This window comes from Gouania willdenowi, chromosome 16 (assembly GCF_900634775.1).
Source record: "Gouania willdenowi chromosome 16, fGouWil2.1, whole genome shotgun sequence".
Lineage (NCBI taxonomy): Eukaryota > Metazoa > Chordata > Actinopteri > Blenniiformes > Gobiesocidae > Gouania > Gouania willdenowi.
The window spans coordinates 36,432,303-36,454,794 of NC_041059.1; the positions used below are offsets into that span (position 1 = coordinate 36,432,303).

The following is a 22,492-nucleotide window of genomic DNA, read 5'->3' on the forward strand; positions in this document are numbered from 1 at the left end:
CAGATGTATTGCTATGCTGAAAGGTTTCTTGATGGAGTCTTTGTATCATAAATTGTGTTTTTTTATCTATTTTGTCATTTATTTGTAGTTTATTGACGCAGAAATTATTATGCCTCTTAAAACTACTTTTCCTCTTTCCCATATAATTGATGGAGATTACTTTGTGGAATCATCTAAATCTAGGAAGGATGCCTACTCTTTTCAATGACGCTATTGAATTCCTGGTCATTTAAAAGGGAAGTGTTGAAGCACCATCTGATGGATATATTTTTTCTATCAGGGTGAACTTGGTTCCAGGTAAATGTTACAGGGGCATGGTCACTAATGATAATAGGGTGTATTGTTGGATTGGAGATATTTGGCAGAATGGAATTGCTGAGAAGAAAGAAGTCTATACGTGAATTTGATTTATGGCCCGTAGAGTAAAATGTGTATTCTCTTGTTGTTGGGTTCTGAAGCCGCCAACCATCGCCAAGACCAAACTCATTCATGTATTATTTTATTGTTTCGGTTTATTGTGAAAGTCGAGTGGTGGTTGTGTTGCTACTTGTGTCAATTGCTGGGTTAATTACTGTATAGTGTAAAATATCCTCCAATTATAACAGGGCAGTTTGAATCCACAGAAATCAATGGGAAAAAATGATGGAAGAATGACAGAGAAATATCTGAAAATTTGTGTCTATTTGTGTGTCTATTTTTCATTTCTGAAAATAGACACACTCCTTTGTTTACTGTTATAGTTAGCAGAGAAACTGTGGTTAACTTGTGGTGTGAGCAATTTATTGTTTTCAGATTTGGCAAAGTGTGTTTCTTGTAAGAGACAAATGTCTGGTTATAGTTGAGTTAGATTATTAAGTATTTTGTTCTTTTTTACTTGTGAGCCAACTCCTCTAATGTTCCAGGTTAAAACTTTAAGCGATGACTGGAATGGAGGTAAGGGGGCTGCATTTACCTTCCCCCCTCGCCAAAATACATTTTGGAAATGAAGAAAATGATTATAATGAATCAACAAAAGAAAAACAGAGACTGGAAATAATTAAAATGGCTATATATATATATATATATAGTAGAATACCAACGTATCAACATTTCGGAGATTTTCAGAGACCCTCCATTGTCCTAATGACAAAACTTCCTGTTAACTTCAAAACAAGATCCCTATTTGCAAAAGGGTTAAAAAACGAATGGAAGACAAGAGGAGATGCTTTTGTTTTGAAATAGGGATGTTTGACTTTAAGCTTGAAGCCAGTCACAAGATGATTTTACATTCCCCTCGCAATGCATCATGGGGGAGTTGAGTATGACTAGTGTGCCCACCATGCATACTTAAAAAAATGTCCCCATATAGTAAACATCCGTGTATTTCATTCAAACTCAATGTTTTCAAACTATAATGTGAATGCACTACACACTCATTTTGACTCGTGTTTTTTTTTTTTGTTTAATTACATTTTCACCACCTAACAGGAGCAACAGAAAAGAGAGATGTGTGGGTAATGTGACATTTTATTTTAATTTCAACTGGAAAAGAAAAGAAGCAGCATGACAACATGTCAGTCCTTTAAAGCCTCACATAATCTGAAGATTTCTAATGAAATTACTAAATGTACAAATAACTTGAAACAAACCTACAACAGTATTTCCCAAATAGGGGTACGCAATGGCACTACAGGGGGTACTTGAGAGAGAAAGGAAGAGTGGAAAATTAACAAATAAAGTGTCAGTCTTGGCTGCGATGGACTGGCACCCTGTCCAGGGTGTACCCCTGCCTAATGCCTATTGAGAGCACAATATATGCACCAGCAGACCCCCCTGACCCTGAAAACAGGAACAATTAGTCAGAAAATGGATGGATGGATGGTGTCTTGGTCCAACCCCAGATAGAAAATGACACAAATTATAGAAATAACTCTATTCAGGGGTCACTAAATCATGCTTTTTCAACCTTGGGGTCGGGACCCTATGTGGGGTCGCCTGGAGTTTAAATGTGGTCGCCTGAAATTTCTGAAAAAATGAAATTGTTGTTTTTTTTTTTAAATTATTATTCTCTTTTTAAACTTTAAACAACACAATCTCAAACAACTGTATTTCTATACTTTCACTTTGTAAAATATAAATCTAGTTCAACTAAAATGCAGTAAAAACTAAAAATATCTGAGCTCAAACATGATCAAAAACTAATTCTAGAAAAAAGCATTTTTTCGGGGTCACCAGAAATACTTGATATAAAAATGGGGTTATGATCAAAAAAGGTTGTGAAACACTGCACTAAATACTGTTTCTTTCCACTTATTTACAAAATAAGATTCTTGTTAACGTGTGTTTACTCGTTCATTCCATCATTATGCTCTATAGATGTTTTTAAATAGTTTTCTAAGCAAAATATTGTCATCGGACAAAGGGAGTACATGGATTCAGAAATAATAGAAAGGGGGTGCTAGAGCAAACAAGTTTGAGAACCACGGTCCTACAGAATGTCATCAGCATCATCATCATCACTCTCCTTCAGCCTGTGATCTGCTCTTTACATTGTGTGCAATGCTTTCTGCTGCTCTCTATTAGCATGCTCATCAAAAACTAGATGACTGAAGTTTGTGTTGATCAGAGTGGAATTTTTAAAAACATTCTGCACCACATTTTTGTGTTTGTCATCAGTGTAAAGTCAGCTGACCTCCTGAATGGTCTTCAGTTGTGCTTCTGACTAAAGTCGGTTGTGTCTTTGGAAGGAACTCTGCTCACACTCTGCACCACACTATCTGTCAGTGATGGGACTTTATGTTACTTACAATAATTACTACTAGATTATTGGTATTTCAGCAAAAGTATTTCTTACAGATACCGTTTTATGTGTATACTTGTTTGTTTGTTTGTTTGTTTATTTTTATTTCATTCAAGACATGAAAAAAATAAAAACGTGTATTTTCCTCCACATTTAAAAAAGAAAAATATGAATGAAAAGGAGCAGAAATAAGTAAACAACATTTGCCTTAAATAGAAAAAAAATATTTACATTAAACAAAGTCAATCTGCAACGCAGTTACAGTTACATTTCTGTGTCATATCTCTTCCTCAGCATAATACATTTTTGTACCATATTTACTGTACATTGTACTATTTCATATTTTTGACAAATTCTATCAATTAAATCGAGAGTGGTAATATATAAATTAACAAAAATCTTTTATTATGTTAAAGTATTAATATATTTATACCATTATATACATACAGTAGTCCCTCGTTTATCGCAGGGGTTACGTTCTAAAAATAACCCACAATAGGCGAAATCTGCAATATAGTCAGCTTTATTTTTTACAATTATTATACATGTTTTAAGGCTGTAAAATCCCTCACCACACACTTTGTAGACTTTTCTCAGAGAGTAATCAACATTTCTCTCATTTAAACACTCAAAGTTCAAACCTTCGTAGACTTTAAAACATGAACCTGTTTTCAAACATACAACACTTCAGAGTCACTGCTAGTGATCAGACATTGATGCCGAACGCATTCAGAGTCATTGTTGATGATGACGTCAGGCCGTCAACACGCACACCGGTCTGTGCACCCATTCAACCATGGAGTAGAATCTGTGTGTGAAACTGTCTCATGTATGATATGAAATGCTAAAGTGCAAACCTTCTCATATGACGGCCAGATATGGCTGCAAAATGCAATCAAGAAGGAACCAGACCAGAAGGTTGACAGGTAAAAATGCAAAGATGTGCAAAGACTTATTGTGATTCTCACATTGTCCAAAACATATGTATACAGCACTAATGGTTTGATCTTTCAGTAGATAAACGTAGGAGAGCCTCGAGCCTGCACTGGAAGTGCAACTATGGAATATCCTCATGATTTACTGAAAAGATTGTTCAACACCTAAAGATTCTGACAGAGCATGATACCAGCTTTGTTCAGTATTTATAAACTTTCACTTTGCCTGCCAATCTAAAGCCCTGAAGATCCAGAGCCTTCAAGCCAAGACTTCTGTCCAAGATTCCTTTATGATGGAGGAATGGACATCATGCAAAGACTACTTGGATCCATTTTCATTATAAGGAAACATCTTGGATCTGAGCGTCTTTTGTAAAAACGATGCCTGGACAGCTGCACGTCTGGTTCTGTCTCCCCACACTAATCATTTGACAGTCAATAACTTCAAATTGAGAGTGATAACAATAAAAATGGGATTATTAATAGAAGTAACGTTATGAGGTTTACTGTTGATGCCCTGATAAAAAAAAAATAAAAAAATCCTTTGCTTCTCTTTTTTCCTATGAAGAAAATATGAATATCAGTAATGGACTGTGCTACTTATCTACTGCTATAATAAAATGTCACCTTAGTGAAAATAGTTGATAGCTTTATACGTAACACATAACTTAGACTTCTGATGCTTTAGTTTCACTGCAGAAAATACTAAAAGTGTGGGTTTGCCTGCTTTGGATGGAGGACAGAACGCACTGATGGAAGTTCTGTGTCCTTGTAGAGGATGAGAGCAGGAGTAATGGCATCAGAACTGAGCTGCTGTAATGCACGTTCAGTGTTTCACTGCTTGGATTCAGAAGGACTTTGATCCATCTATATTTTCTATATTGCCTTTCATCAGGCAAAGCAAACTGATCAGATCTTTTGAATTTGATTAAATCAGATCTAATGGATGCTGTTGAGATGTTTCTGCTCTCAGTGCTGCCAATGTGACCACATGTAGCTCAAGAGTGCATAATAATGGTTTCACTGGATGACCTGTAATCCAGTTAACAATGAAGAGACATATCATAAAAATAGAAAGATTTTTCAAATGCAAACCTACTAAGCCAGGTGATAAAACTGTTGGTAACTTGTGGTGCATATATGCATAAAACATGCATTAGGTAATGTGTAAAGTGTATTATAAGCAAATGGGACTAACTCATTAAAAAGGTGATGAAAATGTACATTAAAGGTGAAATGATTTTACAGGTATTACATGCTGAGGATAAAACAAGCAAGATTTATGTTTAATTTACATTAATCAAACCACATTAAAAACAACTAGACCCATTGCTTACATTAAAACTCAAATGAACCCACAGATAATAAGGAGGTTCATTACACTGACTTAGTTGAAAGAAGATGAAGGTATTTCATGGATAGATTATTTGTTCTCCTGATGTGAATGTGGGGATTAAAATGACCTGAAGGAGTGTTAGTGTTAGCCCTGCTAATGACAGCACACTGGCATTTATCACCTGTTTCACATCTATTAGTTCCTGAAATAAAATCACTTGTAAGTTCTCAGGTTCCAAAAGGGACCTTGTACTGTTTTTAAACGTTTGGCCTAAAAGCTTCTAATAAAGACCAGATGTAGAAGCTTTTGGGTCAAACTCGTAAAAACAGTTGATGGTCCCTTTAATGTTTTTTAAATTCCTATAATGAATAAACATACTGAGAATGGCCAGGAAATCTTGGAGCTTATTTGTTTCCTTCATGAGGTTTCTTCAGAGGCTGTGGCTTTCAAAACCATCACTGGGCCCTTGAATGCCATTGGCCACGGTTACATGATGTTTTAATTAATTATTCAGAATTTAATGATTCAGAATTAAAGTGTTCTGCTTTGTGTTTACATGGAAATAGTATTTCCGACATGATGTTTACATGAAAAACAGGTTTAGTTGGCTTCATTCAATTCCGCTTTAGGTCTGGGGGTTGGGAAGGGTTCTGATTGGACAGGGGACGAACGTGACGTCTATCGTCTATTCGGCCACAATGTGGGACACAACATAATAACAACTGTTTTCACTTTTAATTTAATTGTGGTTTTGAAGCAGCAGCTCAACGATACCGTACAATTTCACTTTAGTCAACTATGGAGTAAAAGGACAATAGAAGACGTACTTCGGCCAATCAAAGCCAGAGCTTAGTGCAACGGTTGCTCTACCTCCATTTACAGGATGTTGAGAGAAAAGAGAAATCTCAGACGACGCACATGTCATTAGTGAAGCTCTGTGTCCTGGTGCTGGGCTTCATATTCCCGATGAAGTCTCTTCTGTTTTCCAATGTCCCTGTATCTGTAATAAGTCTGTGTGTCTGTGTGAATGTCTGCATGATCATGCTTCCGTCCATCCACTATTTTTGTTATATCCATGTCTTCTAAGGCTCTGATTAAATAAATAGTCTCGGCTCGAATCCGGGCAGCCATCCTGGATATGTCGTCACCAGTGTGTCACCGCGACAGGACGAGCATGAGCAGAATCACCGGAATTCATTTAAAGGGTAATGAGGCGTTTACAAATCAAGGAATTATTTACTTTGGGATTAAAATCGGAATAAACCAGCCACCTAATTCAAATTCAAGTTTAATTCGGAATTACCATTTTCATGCAAAATTAGGTGTTTATAAAGTCAGTTTAAAGAGGATTTCACTTTTGTTCTGAATTAAAGGAGGATTAAAGCTCTTATGTACATACAGTTGTCACTCACTAAAACGTGGTTCACCTTTCGCAGCCTCTGTGTTTGGCGGATTTTTTTTATACAGTGTATGAACACGTATTGTGTTCTGCGTCCTGATTGGCTAATGCTGCGTTCACCCACCAGCGACACATCCAACTTAGTGAGTTTCACTGCCTGCTAAAGCGAGGAGCTGTGCTCCTTTTTCTCCTCTCATAAACATAAACCACCAGTGAAAAAAGCCGGTGTGATTAGCTGCTAATGCTATCCTAGCTCATTGCTACAGAGAGAACTTTACCTGCTACTACCACCTCCTCGCTGATTCTCCTCCACGCCAAATCCTTCCTAGTCCGGCCCTGGTTATAAAGGCCGTGTCATACAGCTCCAGGTGGTCACACACAGCTTCTACTCCATGGTTGAATGGGTGAACAGACCAGTGTCCGTGTTGACGTGACGTCATTGTCAACAAAGACTCTGCGTTCAGCATCAATGTCTGATCACTAGCAGTGTGACTCTGAAGTGTTGTATGTTTGAAAACAGGTTTATGTTTTAAAATCTATGAAGGTTTGAACTTTGAGAGTGTTTACAAAAGAGAGAAATGTTAATTCCTGTCTGAGAAAAGTGTATAAAGTGTGTGGTGAGGGGTTTTACAGCCTTAAAACATGTATAATAATTGTAAAAAATAAAGCTGACTACTTCGCGGATTTCACCTATTGCGAGTTATTTTTAGAACGTAACCCCTGCGATAAACAAGGGACTACTGTATGACCATTGTCCTTTTTGTTAGCCTAAAGATAAAATATCTTATATATAGCCCTGCCCTCTACCTGAAAACAGGGATGAAGATGAATATATTGTTCTTTACTATAGTGGGTGGTTTTCTGTTTTTGTTGAATGTTAAACTGAATTATTGATGAAGGATCATCAGTTCTTACTCTATGAATCCCACGTGAACATACTGTACCAGTGTCTGTTTTACATTTTTTAAGAGTTTACTCCTTAAAGCATTGGATCAACAAAGTATATTAGTGGTTGTTGTGTTTAATCTTGCTTAAAGTAACACAAAAAACCTTTAAATCCTCAAACTAAGCTTTTCTAATTAAAAACACTTTGACTCTGCCAGGCATACTAATGCAGGCCTTGAAGGGACTTTAGACATGACTATGAGAAGAGCTCTGCCATATTGCTTTACTAGTAGAATCCACCGTCCCGTGACTAAGACACACTGTCAGGAGGACTAATGGTCTTAACACTCAAGTGAATCTGATGAGTTTTTCCCAGCAAGCAGATAATGAGCAGAGAAAGGATTCTGCTGGAAGGACCCTCTGAGCAGCCCTTTGTACTCGCGCTAACTTTCTCTGCAGGGTGGGATCTTGATGTTGGCGCTGTGTGCACTCAACAATGAGACGAGTTGAGGATTAGCTGTGGGCTTCGTTGTGACAAGCGTGTTGGAATCTGTGTCAGAGCCAAACAATAGTGCAGCGTTTGATATGGTGATCCACAGCACTGCTGAAGAACACAACTATTTATCAGGGAGAAGAAAAAAATTCTATTTATGCAACTTAGAATTGCTTTTTATTTAATTTTGGTAAACTAATATTTCTGTTCTATAACACGAGTATACTGACACTACAAACAGGTGCGTTTGTTCCACCTATAACTTTTATTTTGAAAATGCAAGAGAGACGGGAGCATTCATCACTTCCCTAACTCAGAGTAACTCTGAGTGGCATTTTTGGATTGTCTCTGGGATTGAAAGTGCTTCTGTCACCAGGTAAACTGGCCACCAGTTTAACTAGTACACCATCAGCTAATGATCCAGTCTTTGTACCACAACCTTTTCACATTTGAATACAGACATAATCAGAACACATGAAATACACCCTTCAGATGAAACGCTGCATTCATTTTCAGTCACAGGATAACATGATCACCAGACGAACCGTAACACGTAGCACTATTTGAAAGAGATTATTGGCGGAATTAGAGATATTTGTCAATTTTTTAACATTTTCTAGTCATTGAGTTTTCAGTGAAAATAGTGTTTATTGTGTAATACTGTCATGAAACATGCATGTCCGTGTCATGTTGGGCTCTGACTTTAAATAAAGTGAGTGAAAAGGGTCAGAATGCTTTTTCTGTCTCAGAACGTGAATTCATTTTTTTCTGTCCATTTCCTATGATCACAGAAAACCAAAGATCCTACTTTTAGGATTGGACATGGCCATTGTGTGTTTCCTTGGTTCCTACTTTGTTTCCACCAATTGTGCACATTTAGATTGTGTGTAATGTGTGTTTCAAGTATGGACATGCTCACATATCAGGAAATTACATCCCTGATGGTTCCAAGCACAATCTCAGAGGGTGATGTTTGCTTGTACAGGTGCAAATGAACTTTTCTGAACGGACATTATGCTTAAGAATTTTTATCATACGTCTGGTTTTACCCGGACATGTCTACTTTTCATGTCTTGTCCGGGCCATCCGGGTAAATTTTCCAACATCATGGAAATGTCCATCTTTCAAAAACATTATTTCAAAAGACCGTAACTCCTTCAATAATTGCTATTGGAGAAATTCCACCAGATCCTAAAAGCTCTTTACAGCCAATCTGGTTCATTACGGTACTTTTACTTGCATGTGACAAAGTCATTAAAGATGCTTTGATGAAATTGTCAGACATGCAACAGAAAGAAGGAGGACTAAAGTCCCAGAGGGATTAGAATAAACCAAATACCAGTGGATTTAATTAAAAAATATCAGCAGGAAGACCCTCCTAGATGATGAAACCTCCATGAAGGTTTAGAGAAGGATGTGAAAACAAAGAAGGAACGGGAGAAGAAACTGTAGCTTATAGGAAGTTAGTGAAAGATAAGTACAATTTCTGGATGATTAAATATAGTCTAACTAGTCTTTATGTACGTGTAAATGGATACTTTGGGGAACAGTGTGCAGAGTCTGTTAGTTTAAACTGTGTGTGTGTGTGTGTGTTTGAGATTTGGGCTAAACTCTATATTAGAGACTCTATTTTTTTTTTTTTTGATGAAGATTCAATGAAATATAAATACAAATATAATTTTCTTACTCCTTTAAATACAAACCACAAGCTGACCCTCCACAGATTCCCATCATCTGGTCGTCACCTCTCCATCTCCACAGAAAACACAGAATAATAAATATTTGCTCAGCTCTAATTTACACAATTAGCAGACAAAGATATGAAACGGAGGGAGTGAGTGAGTCTGTTTCTTTCTACACACAGTAGTAGTAGTAGTAGTAGTAGTAGTAGTAGTAGTTGTTGTAGTAGTAGTAGTAGTAGTAGTAGTAGTAGTAGTAGTAGTAGTAGTAGTAGTAGTAGTAGTTGTTGTAGTAGTAGTAGTAGTAGTAGTAGTAGTAGTAGTTGTTGTAGTAGTAGTAGTAATAGTAGTAGTAGTAGTAGTAACCCTTCTCCAGGGGAGCCTATCTAAGAGCAAAGCCATGAGGGTGAGAGTCATAAACAGTGGCAGCTGGCCAACAAAGGGCGTTTGGGCGCCGCCCCCCCAATGTTTTAGATTTTTCTTTTTTTAAATAAATATTTTTAAAATAAACAATCAATTATTTTGAGCACCGTGTGTGTTTAAATTTGCAATGACATGTCATATACAAAATGTAAATTATAATTTTCAGGGAAAAAACAGCTTCCTGCTCATGTCTGCTGACTCGCTTGGGCAATAGAACAATCGCCCAGCCAGTGCGGCAGAGCAGCCAATCAATGACAAGAGATTTGACATAGCAACAGGAATACCCAATCAGCATCAATGTCAAATCTGATGCCGCTTGGACGATGGAGATATCTCCCCAGCGTCAAACCAAGTATGCCTGTGGTGTGGGGTAACACTGGACCTGCGGAGGGCAGCAACGCGCCTTTGATGCGTCTTGTCTGCCGGATGTTCAAACAACAAGAAGAAGTACGTTGATGCAATAACAATGATGACAACAATGATGGACGACCCGTACAGTGAAACTATACGTCTCTTCTTCAAAAATCCATTAGAGAGGAGAACATTGGTGGAAAAACTAAGGATAACACAGTGAGGCTCAGATCAGCCTAACATCAACAAGCCAGTGAAAAATGTAAAGTTTATACACAAGGCTTTTCTTGTATTTGGTACAGCAGGAAGGCTTGGCTAGCTGGATGCAGTCATGTAAACGCGTTATGTTGCTTTCTGTGTTTGCATTGAGCACTTTGTCACACAGAAGGACAGAAGGGCCAAATACCAGTACAAATAAGACACACACACGCATTAAATAATTATTATTTCACAAAGCACTGATATCCTGTCGTTTCTGTTCAGTTATATCAGGATGGTTACTGAAACTCACTTTGACTTGATATGGCACAGCCCCCCCCTACAATATTTTTCACCTGCCGCCACTGGTCATAAATCCTTTTGTGTGCGACAGCAGCTCACCGTTTTACTCACAGCAGCACAACACAAACATTTACAGACGTTCAGTGAGAGGAAAAACACATCAGTAAATCAGTATACAAGAAATGTGTGACAAAGCAAACCCAACTATAATCAAGCCTGCCAGGTTTGTATGAGAATGAAAGGATAAATATGGGGGAGTATATCTGAATGAAAAAGAAACACTGATGATCTAAAGTAGTTTTATGCATTCAGGATTTTAAAGTGTTGTATGATGTCAAATTAAAGCTCATTTAAAGGGTAATCCATGAGAGACGATGGCTCAGGTCGTAGACAGGTGTTGGTGGCTTTGGACTTCTACCACCTAAGCCACTGCAGGGTTGGGGTCAATTATAAAGGTAATCATGTAATTGATAAAGAATTACAATTGTGGCATAATTATAATTGTAATTTAAAAAATCTGTTGCTGCCGTAATCGTAATTTAATAGTAATTGAGTTTAGATATTTCACTTTGTAATTGTAATTGCCTTAAAAATTCTATAAAAAAATGGTCAATTATATTTCAATGCAAAACTGGAGAACACTTCTATGTACAGTTCTGTGTACAGTTCTACACATATGTAGTTAACAATTATTAAAATTAGTTTTATATCAAGCTTCCTCACATTTTACCATTTAAAAAAAGTTAAAATCTAGGAGTTTACTGAACTCAGGCTCAGACTCCCACACCAACAATATTAAAACCTATATTTTCATTGATTATGAAGCCTAACAAGGCAACCAATAGATAGGGACGGAATTACATGATAAATAGTTTTTAGTGTACTTTACAGCTGATTTAGGATCATTTAAAAAAGATGCTAACTGAAAGCTAACACAAGGTGTGTTTAATTGTGATTAATTGTAATTGAATGTAATTGACTTTCAGAGGATACAAAAAACTTGTAATTCAATTGTAATTGGAGAAAATTCTATTCACTTTAATCAAATTGTAATTGAACATGGATAATTGAAAATGTAATATAGCTATAGTTTGGCTTTCAAGGTAAAATGATCAAACGTACACATGCTATATACTTACTGATAACTGAATAATTAAGCATTTCAATCAGCGATTTTTTGTTTTTCTTCTCTAACGGTATGTGACCTTTGAAGGTTAATGTGGAGCCCTGAAGCTATGCTCACAAGTGGATTAAAAAACCCTCCTGTCTGAAAACACATTCAGGAGAGAAAACCCAAATCTTGACAAACTCCGTCCTATTAAGCCTCCATGGGTGGCGCTGTATGCTTTACAAAACACATTGTATAGACAGAGAAAAGGAAGATAAAACAAATTAAAATCTTCTTTTCTACCGTCAGTGTGTGTTATGATGTTCAGTTCCCTTGGCAATAGCAGCACAACATTGGTTTTCCAAAACTTTCTTCTCATTCTTGCGCACCTTCAATCTCCTCCTTCTTCCTGTGGATGGTCGCCAAAGAAAAAGGAAAAAGTGGTGCATGCGCAGAACGTCATGTCAGATTCCAATCAAGCGTGTCAACATGCACTAATAGCTTCACTGTCAGTCACATTGTCTAGGTGTTTAAATCAAACTACTATTGACCAATTCCAGCCACGCTAACCTTTCTACATGCATTTATAAATCCAGATAATATCAGACCAAATGGTAAATGAACGTGGTTTGTGTAGCACTTTTACTCCCACGAAAGCAGAGCCATTCACTCACGCACTCACACTCACTAACCAATGGGACAGAGCTGCTATGGCCCCTACATTGCTCCTAATGTCCACCAGTCGGACACTGGGAGCATGTAGAGAGAAAAAAGAGGGTGAATCATACACTGCTAAAGTACAATGAGGGTGACCGTGAACAGAGTGAGTGAGTGAGCGTTGAGACATGATACAGAACCACCAGTTGGAATCAAATGTTAACAAATTTAAGTCTCAACAAGAGCTTTTCCTGAAGCCTCAGACATGCCTGTGCATCTTAAACCAATATGTGTGTAAAAGCTGCTATTGTGAACCATAGGGCCAGCAAAACCAGCTAGGCAGGTGGCCCCGAAGGGGAACCAGGGAGACAAAGATGCACCCCCAAGCCAAACCACTGTGGCAACCACTCAAAAGACCAGCTAGACATGAGACCAGCACCCAGCCGCACCCAAAGTGGAATGGCACCACCACACACTGCGAGACCAAAACAGCACAGAAAGACTCACCACCATACAGGTCCCCAGCCACAGCCCCCCAACTCCGCCTCAATAGCCAACCCCCATTCCATACCAAATTGATGACAATGATTAGATCCACTAACCGATTTCAAGAAGCCTAATAACCTGTAATGAGAGAGAGAGAGATAGAGAGAGATCTTTGCTGATCCCTAGGGTAGGCTCCCTCATAGAAATTGATGTCTGATTAGGAAAAACAGATCAAGCAGAAACAAAGTGGCAATGTGTAACCTGATGTTGAGATGACTCAGAAATGACTGGAGCTGAATTATGGACATTTTATAACTTAGAATCAAAGGCTTTACACAGATTTGCAGAATATCATGTAAAAATTGAGAGAGAAACACTAATAATAACTGGTTTCAAAGGGACTAACATCAAACTCCAGTTATCTTGACACATTGGCAAATCTTATCCCACACTGACACCTTTGGTAAACTACCTCTCTCTCTAATGAAGCCAAGCACCTGCCTTCACCCCAACAAGTCCCAATGCCAGCTAAGCACCAGCACCACTCAACAGCCAAATTCCATCCCTGCATGTGGCTCGCCAAGTCCAGGCCTGCCAGCCAAAAGAGACACAACTAGACGAAACTAGCGAGATGACCGGATGCAGAGAGGAAGGGAGGACTGGCTCTGTTCAAACAAAGAGCAAAAGCCCACAGCAAATATGATGAATGCTTCGATAAAGTGTGAGGCCTTGGCAGAAGCTTTGGAAGCATTTGAATGCTGCAGACCTGGCCTGTGTAGACACACACAGAGTGGAGAACAGCAAAGGGCCAGAGAGAAGAGCATCATCGGAGTATCAAACGGAGGCACTTTTAGATGCAAACCACCCCAAATATATTGGATTGTACCTGTCACATACTGTAGCACCCAACCAGGTCACATTTAGCAATTTAGAAATAGAATAGAGCCGAGGTCTAATGTGGCAGGAAATATATTTAAGTGTAATGCTGAAAAATGTCCCGGTCTCCTCTTCTGTCCATACGTACCGCGCCATGTTTTCTCAGAGAGAAGTGGTCATGTGACCAGGTACTTCACGTTCTGTGACGTGTATTTGCGGAAAAAGTGTTTCCATAGCATTTTTGCGACACATTTCAATATGGAAACGTCTGTAATTCCTCCTCATGAAAGCGTAAAAACTTTTTTGCAATATTTGAGTGTTTTTCCGAAATTCAGGTGTTTCCTTTACCAGTTTTTATTGCGCTATTTAGATTTTGTCATTTCCAAGGGTTAAGGAAACCCAGCTAATGAAACAATCTCATTACAAAAGCGCAAATATGACAAATATGCACAAGCAAAACTTGCCTTTAAGACTTTGATGTCATTTGCCACCACATACTTGTGTGAAACTGAAAAAAAAAGACATTTAAAACTCTCTCAAATTAAGCGAAACATTGCAGAATGATGTGCATCTTCTCAACTTCACCTTCTAATTAAAGTTGTAGCGAGTTATTGAACAGTTTTAAAATGCCAGTAGGCTAGATAAATACTGATAAATCAAGTGATAATAGATGTTTTCTTGCCTCTATACAGATTATTATGTTTTATTTATTATATTTTATTCCTCAACAGTATCGGTAAAATTCAGAGACAAATTTCACTGCAGGGCTACATTGTATGTGACATTACATTATGTGTGCAATAGTCGGGGGTACATGGCTTCAGGTTAAACCTCTGAAGTGGGAGTATGGGAACCACTGGAATAGTGTGGAAAGTCCAGAAGATAAAATAAATGAATGAATGTATTGAAAGGAAAATGTCAGGTTTTTTTTTTTTTTTTTTTTTCAAATTTCTACAGCGAGCTTTGACAGAAATGTGACTTGCTACTCCACTCCTGAAATCTAAGGCTGACACCCTCTATGGCACCTCTACTTACCTGTGGCTCCAGTCACTAGTTATCTTTCCCAGTCTGTGCTTTGACTCAGAACAGTTCGAAACATCATGAGTGACACTTTGGAACAAAGGCAGTCGTGCAGGACAGAGACAGAAAGCTATTTCTCAATCCATGCTCGAATATACTGTATATATATATATATATATATATTTTACATTGTTTGATACTAAAAGGAGACAAAACAATATTTTCTTCCTCAATGAACCATGAACAAAACAGAAATCGACAAACAAAGCTTCCGAACATCATTTGGTTGGCTTGATGAAGAGTGCGTTTCTAATAGAATGATGTGTTCTTATTAGACTTTCCATTATATTTTTGGCCACATGTTTTAGCCATAGTTTCACAGCAAAGAACAACCTGAATAGATAATGGCTAGATAATAACACCCTGCTTTTTAATGTGTGACAAAAAGATAAATTCAGAAATTACGGTCATGTCTGGGCGTCTTCTTGAACCTGTTTAAATTTTACAGGGCACACAATGAATTAGACAGCCGCTAAGGCAATTAACAAGGACAGACATTATGGTAATGAGAGCGTGGAGCTTGTAAGGTCAGCTCTGTTGTGCATGTTAAGCCACAGCAAGGGCAGAGGATTCTCCGCCTCCCCATTAATTGAAGGCTGCAGAAAGCCATGGGGCGCAGAATTAGTTTACCTGATTTGTCACACACAGATATATGCAGCAGAAAGAAAAACATGTCCAGAGGTTTATTTAATTGCCTTCTTTCCTCTGACTCAGAGACATGAGCACATGGGGTTCAGGCTACGGGGAGAGGAGAGTGCACTGGGTGACGAGCTCAAACCCACTCAGGCACGGAATCAAGGTGAAAATCAATCAGCGAAACGATAAGTGGCTAAATTAAGTTAGACCTTCCATATGATATGTGAGTGCTACAATAGATACCTAATGAATTTAAAGCAACAGCAGACCAAAAGCATGGCACACAATCATTGATTAGTCTTTTATGCTGAGGACGGAGTGGGGTCTGATTAAATATAGATATTTACATGTTACATATTTGACATTAAAGCTCATCTACAAAGTCAACTTTCAAATGACAGACAGCTTTGTTTTACGTTGAAGCAAAAACTTCAGCTCGTCTTGTTTGAATAAATACATTATGATTTTAAAACCAAATTTCCATCCATCCATTTTCTGACCCGCTTCCTCCTTTTTTCAGGGTTCTGGGGGTCTGCTGGTGTCTACCTCCAGCTCTCATTGGGCGACAGTTGGGGGTTCACCCTGGATAGGGTGCCAATCCATCTCAGGGCTTTAAACCAAATTTCCAATTATTGATGCATGAAATTAAGTGTAGATCAACACAGTTTGTACTTATCATACATCCTGAATGTAATACACTTCAGTCAGGATCACTTTAGTCACATAGCTTTATTTAGCATACATGTAGATTTGAGGGTAAGGGTCTGTTCTGGGACCTCTCTGCTCTTTCCAGCAGCTGCGTGGAAAGCCCGAAGCAAAAGGCGCTCCCATTCACTACATGAAGAGGTATAAGCAGAGAGAGTGGTCAGCAGGACCCCCTGGAACAGAAGCACAAATGTGCTAATGACCGGTGTCATGTCATAATAATGGCAGTGTAGTGTCAGCCTTATGTATAAAACTTTAAGTAAAGTGTTACCAAAATAGGTAAACTCTGAAATTGAGGACATTTTGAAACATAAAATCTGTGGCTCTACAAATCTTTTTGGTAACTATCAGCACATTTTCCTCATTGCTCCATCTGTAACTGTTATGGCCTTGCCCTGAAACAATACCCATGGCTTAAAGCGAGAACATCCCTGTCTGTTTTACACAGCTAGCATGCACACATTCTTTTTTGCATCTGAAAGCTTAAAACTCTTTCTTAGTTATTCTTTTTTAAAGAAAAATATACATCAGTCATGTAAATGTTACTTTAAACAAATTATCAAGAAATGTTTTACTTCAATGCCTTCACAAAACAAAAAGTAACAATTTCATGTAGAAAAAATAACCACAGCAACTCATTGTGGAAGCTCTTAACTCATTGACTGCCAATGACGTCGAAAGACATCATTTGGTTTACTAACGTTGACTGCCAATGACGTCAAAAGATGTCAATTGTGTTTTTCGGCTGGGGTTGCTTGGAGACAGTGTGACGAAGCTCTCCCGTGAATATCATGATGTAGTGACCAACTGGTGCCATGTAGGTGGCAGCAGCGCACCTTTGGATGAGAGATCACCCATAATGGACAGAGCTCAGAGGAAGAGGAAAGACTTTACGAGACAGAAAATGGTGCTATAAGAGTTGATGCTGAAGTTCCCAGCAGCTCACAGCAGCGCAAACTCGACCAGCCCTGGTCTCAGTGTTGTATTCGTAGTTTTATAGAAGTGAGATGTCACTAAAGCAAAAAAGTCACTGACAGGTTTTTTTCAGAAAAAGCCTTTTTTCTCACCTTTTTGTCACAAACTGTTGATTTGTGTGAAACTTGCCTCTATTCAACTGCTGATTACGGAAGAACGAAACAAGCTAGAAACAATCTTTCTGAATCTGGTTTCAGATTTCAGATTGTCATAAAATATTCTGTGGGTCTTAAAAGATCAGTGAAAAATATCTAAAATGAGTGGCAAAATGGGGTTGGCTGCTCTGAAAATGGCTGCGAGTGAATAAGTTAACCGCAATATTCAGTTGTTTCGGCTTGATATTGAGGATTTGGTGGGCATATTGGCATTGGCACTTTAGTCACAGATTCATCTGACTGCTGTGGCTAAAGATTTAACTTACTTCCACATGTAGGCTATCTTTCCTTCAGCTATTAACAATGGAGGCACAAAGTGATGATTTAGTTTGAGGGTCGACCAACTGTAGCCCAGAAACAGCTTTAAATGACTCGTGGCTCCACATGAGCAGTGGAGTGCCTATGCACACACAACCGTAAACACAGCACACAAATTAAAGCCATTCATCAAACCTTTACAGAACCTTTCACCATGCCAATATGCATTAGCTGCTGACTGATTGCCGTTTGTCTAATTAATCAATCCCCACCTACATATTGGTATGCCATTAATTTAGCTGCCAATCGAGTCACAGGCATTAGTCTTTACCTGTCAACAATCCTAAAATAAGCATCAGGCCTGAGTTTTCTAATGACTTCCCACAGCCAGGGAAGGTGACAGATGTAGAGACAGCACTGATCTGTCTTTTTACCTCCTAACATGGATTCCCCTTCACTAAGTAGGCCACAGACATCAAATTGACTCCAGGACTCGGTGTATCAGTAGCTCTGAAGGCAGACAAAGCTTCCACTGTTTTCAAAATGTCGAGTTATTACACAATCAGTATATTTCAAGTCTCAAGTGGGAAACTATTGATTGAGCCACAAATCTAACAAAAGGCGCTTAAACTGAGTAACACCCACTTCCCGATATCAAAAGATGACTCAGCAGGATCGTGCTCTGTGAAGAAAGAGAATTCGCTCTCAATGTTCGCCGTGGGAATAAAACTCACTGCACCCACTTCCTATGCTTTGTCTTGTTTCTCTTCCTTTATCTATGACTTTTCCCTCTCCTTCCATGTCTCCGGTGTGTTGGCGTTTGTTGGCAGGGTTCACAGTGGACACGGGCAGTGGGCTACGATCACAGTGCCTTTAGATCACGGTGGCAGTAGCTGTGTCTCCATTACCCTTAGAAATGCGCAAAATCTAAATAGCGTAATAAAACTGGTAAAGGAAGCAGCTGAATTAAAAAAAAAACACTCAAATATCGCTAAAAAAGTTATGCTTTCATGAGGAGGAATTTCAGATGTTTCGATATTGAAATGTGTCGCAAAAGCGCTATGGAAACATTTTCTCCACAAATACACGTCACATGACCACTTCTCTCTGAAAAAAACATGATGCGATACGTGTAGACAGAAGAGGAGATGGGGACATTTCTTAGCATTATACTTAAAATTATTACTGATACATTGTTTTATGAGTAAAGTCTCACGAGATGAGACTTCACGGGAGTTACGAGGCTCCTGTCCAAAACAGCCTTCAATGGAAACACGTTCAAAGTGCAATTATACTTTGTCGACACTTAGAAGTTTATCAAAAAACATGGCTAAGACACTAAAGATGGATGAGTGTCAACAAGAGGAGTAGAGCTGTGGAACAACCTGGATGAGAGATTAAAAGAAGCCACATCAATAAATGTCTTCATTTTTTAGCTAAATGCGAAGCTCAAAAATAATATAGCGAGCTAAACTCACGAAACCCACTCTGCACATATGCATGCGTTTGTGTGTGTGTTTGTACTCCTTTATTTACAGTTAAGAAATGAATGGGATGTTATACATCAGTGTGTGGTGGGTCTGTGGTCTGAGGCTGCCTTCCTCTGCACAGTCTTTCCCCTCTGGTTCACGTACATTAACATAACAAAAGTATAGGGAAAGCACAATGCTTTTTAATGCATCTCACATTAAATCAGGAAGATTGAATAAGCATTCACAACAGAGTAAGCAGAATGATTGTTTTAACTGCATCTCATGTTATACTAGGGAATTGATGAAACACGTGGAAACACTTTTTTTTCCTTTTTGCTTTTCTGTGTAAAGCTTGGTTTTAATGACTGAACAAAGAATGAAACTACACTAAATTATCACATTTAATTTGTGAAAATCTGTGATCTGAACACAGCTAGAGACTCCATGTGTTATTTCTTAAACTTATTTTGGAGTTTAATGACTTCTCCACCAAAATGAACCAAACTATCATCAGAGTAATGGTAAATTGTTGTCAGTAAAGCCCAGCAGGGTTCATCAGACAGAAGGAAAAGCACAGACTCTGCTCTAAACCCCAGTTGAACTCAGTCCTCTCTGTCGTTAAAGCCCCGGGTGAGTTTTAGTGTTTCTGATTGAAGGAGAAGATTTCTGGAGCAAATCTGACCTGATGCAGCTGGACATTATTCTGAACAGGTCCTGAAAATAAAGCTGTGTTCAAAATGTCATACTAACGTTACGTACTACTCATACTAAGTCTGAAGTCAAAATGAGTATGTAGTGTGTTCACATTAGACAGTATGAAAAGATTGAGTACACAAAAAACACCTGGATGTATACTGTCGTAAAATCATCCTGGGAAAAATCAAACATCCACTTTTCAAAACAAAAGCATTTCTTCTTGTCTTCCCTTTTGTAAATGGGGCTCTTATTTTGAAGTTAACTGGAAGTTTTGTCAGTAGCACAATGGAGGGTGTCTAAAAATCTCAGAAATGTCAGCATGAAATGTGTTTTCTGAGAGTTTTATGGATCAAATGAGCACATGTTGATATTCTACTTGGTCACTTTCTCACTTAAAATGTTTATGTGGAGAATCAACAGAAATATTTAGCCTCAGTGTTATGGGGCCATTAGGGTTGTAACAAAACTATTTGTGCGTAATCCAATCTGTGTTTGTACCTGGATCGGTGTGTGTAGAGCACATTTAGCGAATGTGATCTGTAACCTTTTAATACTTGTATCTCCTGCAGTACCACTACAAACCAGCAGTTGCCGCTCCAATTGAAGGCAACTTCATAGCAGACTCTTTTTTAATTTTTGAAATGAAATATATATATACATATATATATATATATATATAACTTATGTCATATACGTTACCCGGATAAGCAGCGTTTTCTCTGTTTTCAAATTCAAAATCCTAATGGCAAAATCATGTTCTTGTTATGAGATATTTGGATATTTACGGGGAAATTACAGTGAGCGCTTCAGCACGTCACGTTCTGAGCAAACCTGGTTTCCCCCCACTGGTCCTAGACCATGTCTTCATTCACAATAGGAATCTTTTATATTTATTTCAGCAGTTTTCAGGTTCTGTTCCTGTTTTCTTGCAGTCTGTGGATGTTTCCGTAACAAGATGCTTACGTTTAATCGTTGATCACAAGATATGACAAGCACCAGTAGATTCATTACACCACAGAAAACTGCTGCTTGTCCGTTCTTTTATTTTTCTGTATTTTTGTTTTGGTTTACAATTAGTAAAACAAAACAACCGCACTGTTTATTTGTTATTTTAATTTAGTTTTGAAATGAAAAAACAAATGAACAAACAATACACGGATTGTGTACTGTTGTGTAGAAGAATAGTGCTTTTCTGTTCCGTCTTTGATGGAATCTGCCTCACTGTCGCTAGGAGCCGAGGCAACAATTGGTTAAGTTATCATCTAGTATCCTTAGAGACACCTCTTAACTGATCAGCTTTATTAATCTCTTTGTTAAGACAAATAAAGCAGTATTAGTGCATGTACTGAATGTCTATTTCCCCTGTTCTTCTTCTTCTGATTGTTTTTTAGCTGTAGTTTCCTATTCTTCTGTGTTTTTGGAGGTAGTTTGGTTGGCAAACAACATGTCTTAAATAAATAGGGATGTAACGATTCACTCAACTCCCGAAACGATTTGATTCACGATACTGGGTTCACGATACGATTCTCTCACAATTTATTTTACAAAATGGGACTGTACCTAAATGACTGAAAAATCCTTTTATTTTTCATTTTCAAAAGAATCCCTTGATAAACTATTCAAAACAATGTAATTTAACTAAAAAATAAATCTTGAATGAAATAAATAAAGGAATAATACAAATGAAGAATAAGCCTTATAATTTAAATTCTGGTTCTATAGTAAACAATACAAAACTGCATAATAGTTCTTTTTTTTTTTTAAAGTGCAACTGAAAATGTATTTTGTAACTTAACAATTGGACTTAAAAAAAAAACAAAAAACATTGCATTGTATTTGCGTCAGATATTTGTTTGGACCAGCAGAGAGCGCTGGTAACCCAGTGGTCGGTTGGCATGCAGATATTATAGCAGTGAAGAAGAGATGCTATGCTAGCAGACAGAGCTAATAGAAAAACGTGACTTTTACAGATATTCACGTAATATTACAGATATTCTTTCAGTGCAGAAAGGGGTAAGGAATCATTTATGAACATGTTTAAGAGTAGAAGGCGGCCAGAAAGAAAGTATTAGCAGATTCCGACTGCCGCCAACACTTCTGGATAGCACCCTCTGCTGTTTAAAAAAAGTACTGCGATTAAATTTTCACAGCATCGATGTCAACCGTGATACCAATGAATCGATTTTTAACTGCCATACGATTAATCATTACATCCTTACTTATAAATGTTTGTTTTATTAATAAAGTTATTTGACGGATTGAAACATGCACACACAGATCAAGGTACAGACACACACAGATGTGATTACGCACACAGAAATAGTTTAGTTACAATAACAGCCTCATACAGTGTGCTTTAGGTTTTTGTCGTTGAAGGATTGAAATGCATCATGGGAATCTTGGAAGTACATGTATACTTCAGTGGGAACACTAATCATCCTAATCCTCCTAACCATACTTATAATATATAGTAGACAGTACATAGTGCATAGTATGGAGTGTGACATTTCAAACATAGCCTAAGTGTCCCAATCTGCTCTGCGTGTGATGTTAGGATTAATTAGTCCCAGAGCCAGTCCAAAGTGATCCTGGCCATTTCAAAAAGTT

General features: G+C 38.0%; 1 protein-coding gene across 3 annotated transcripts in view; it reads right to left on the minus strand.

Annotated features, from left to right (window-relative positions):
- Positions 1-22,492, minus strand: part of grik2 (glutamate receptor, ionotropic, kainate 2) — a 376,713-nt gene that overhangs the window by 179,630 nt on the left and 174,591 nt on the right. The window lies entirely within an intron of this gene.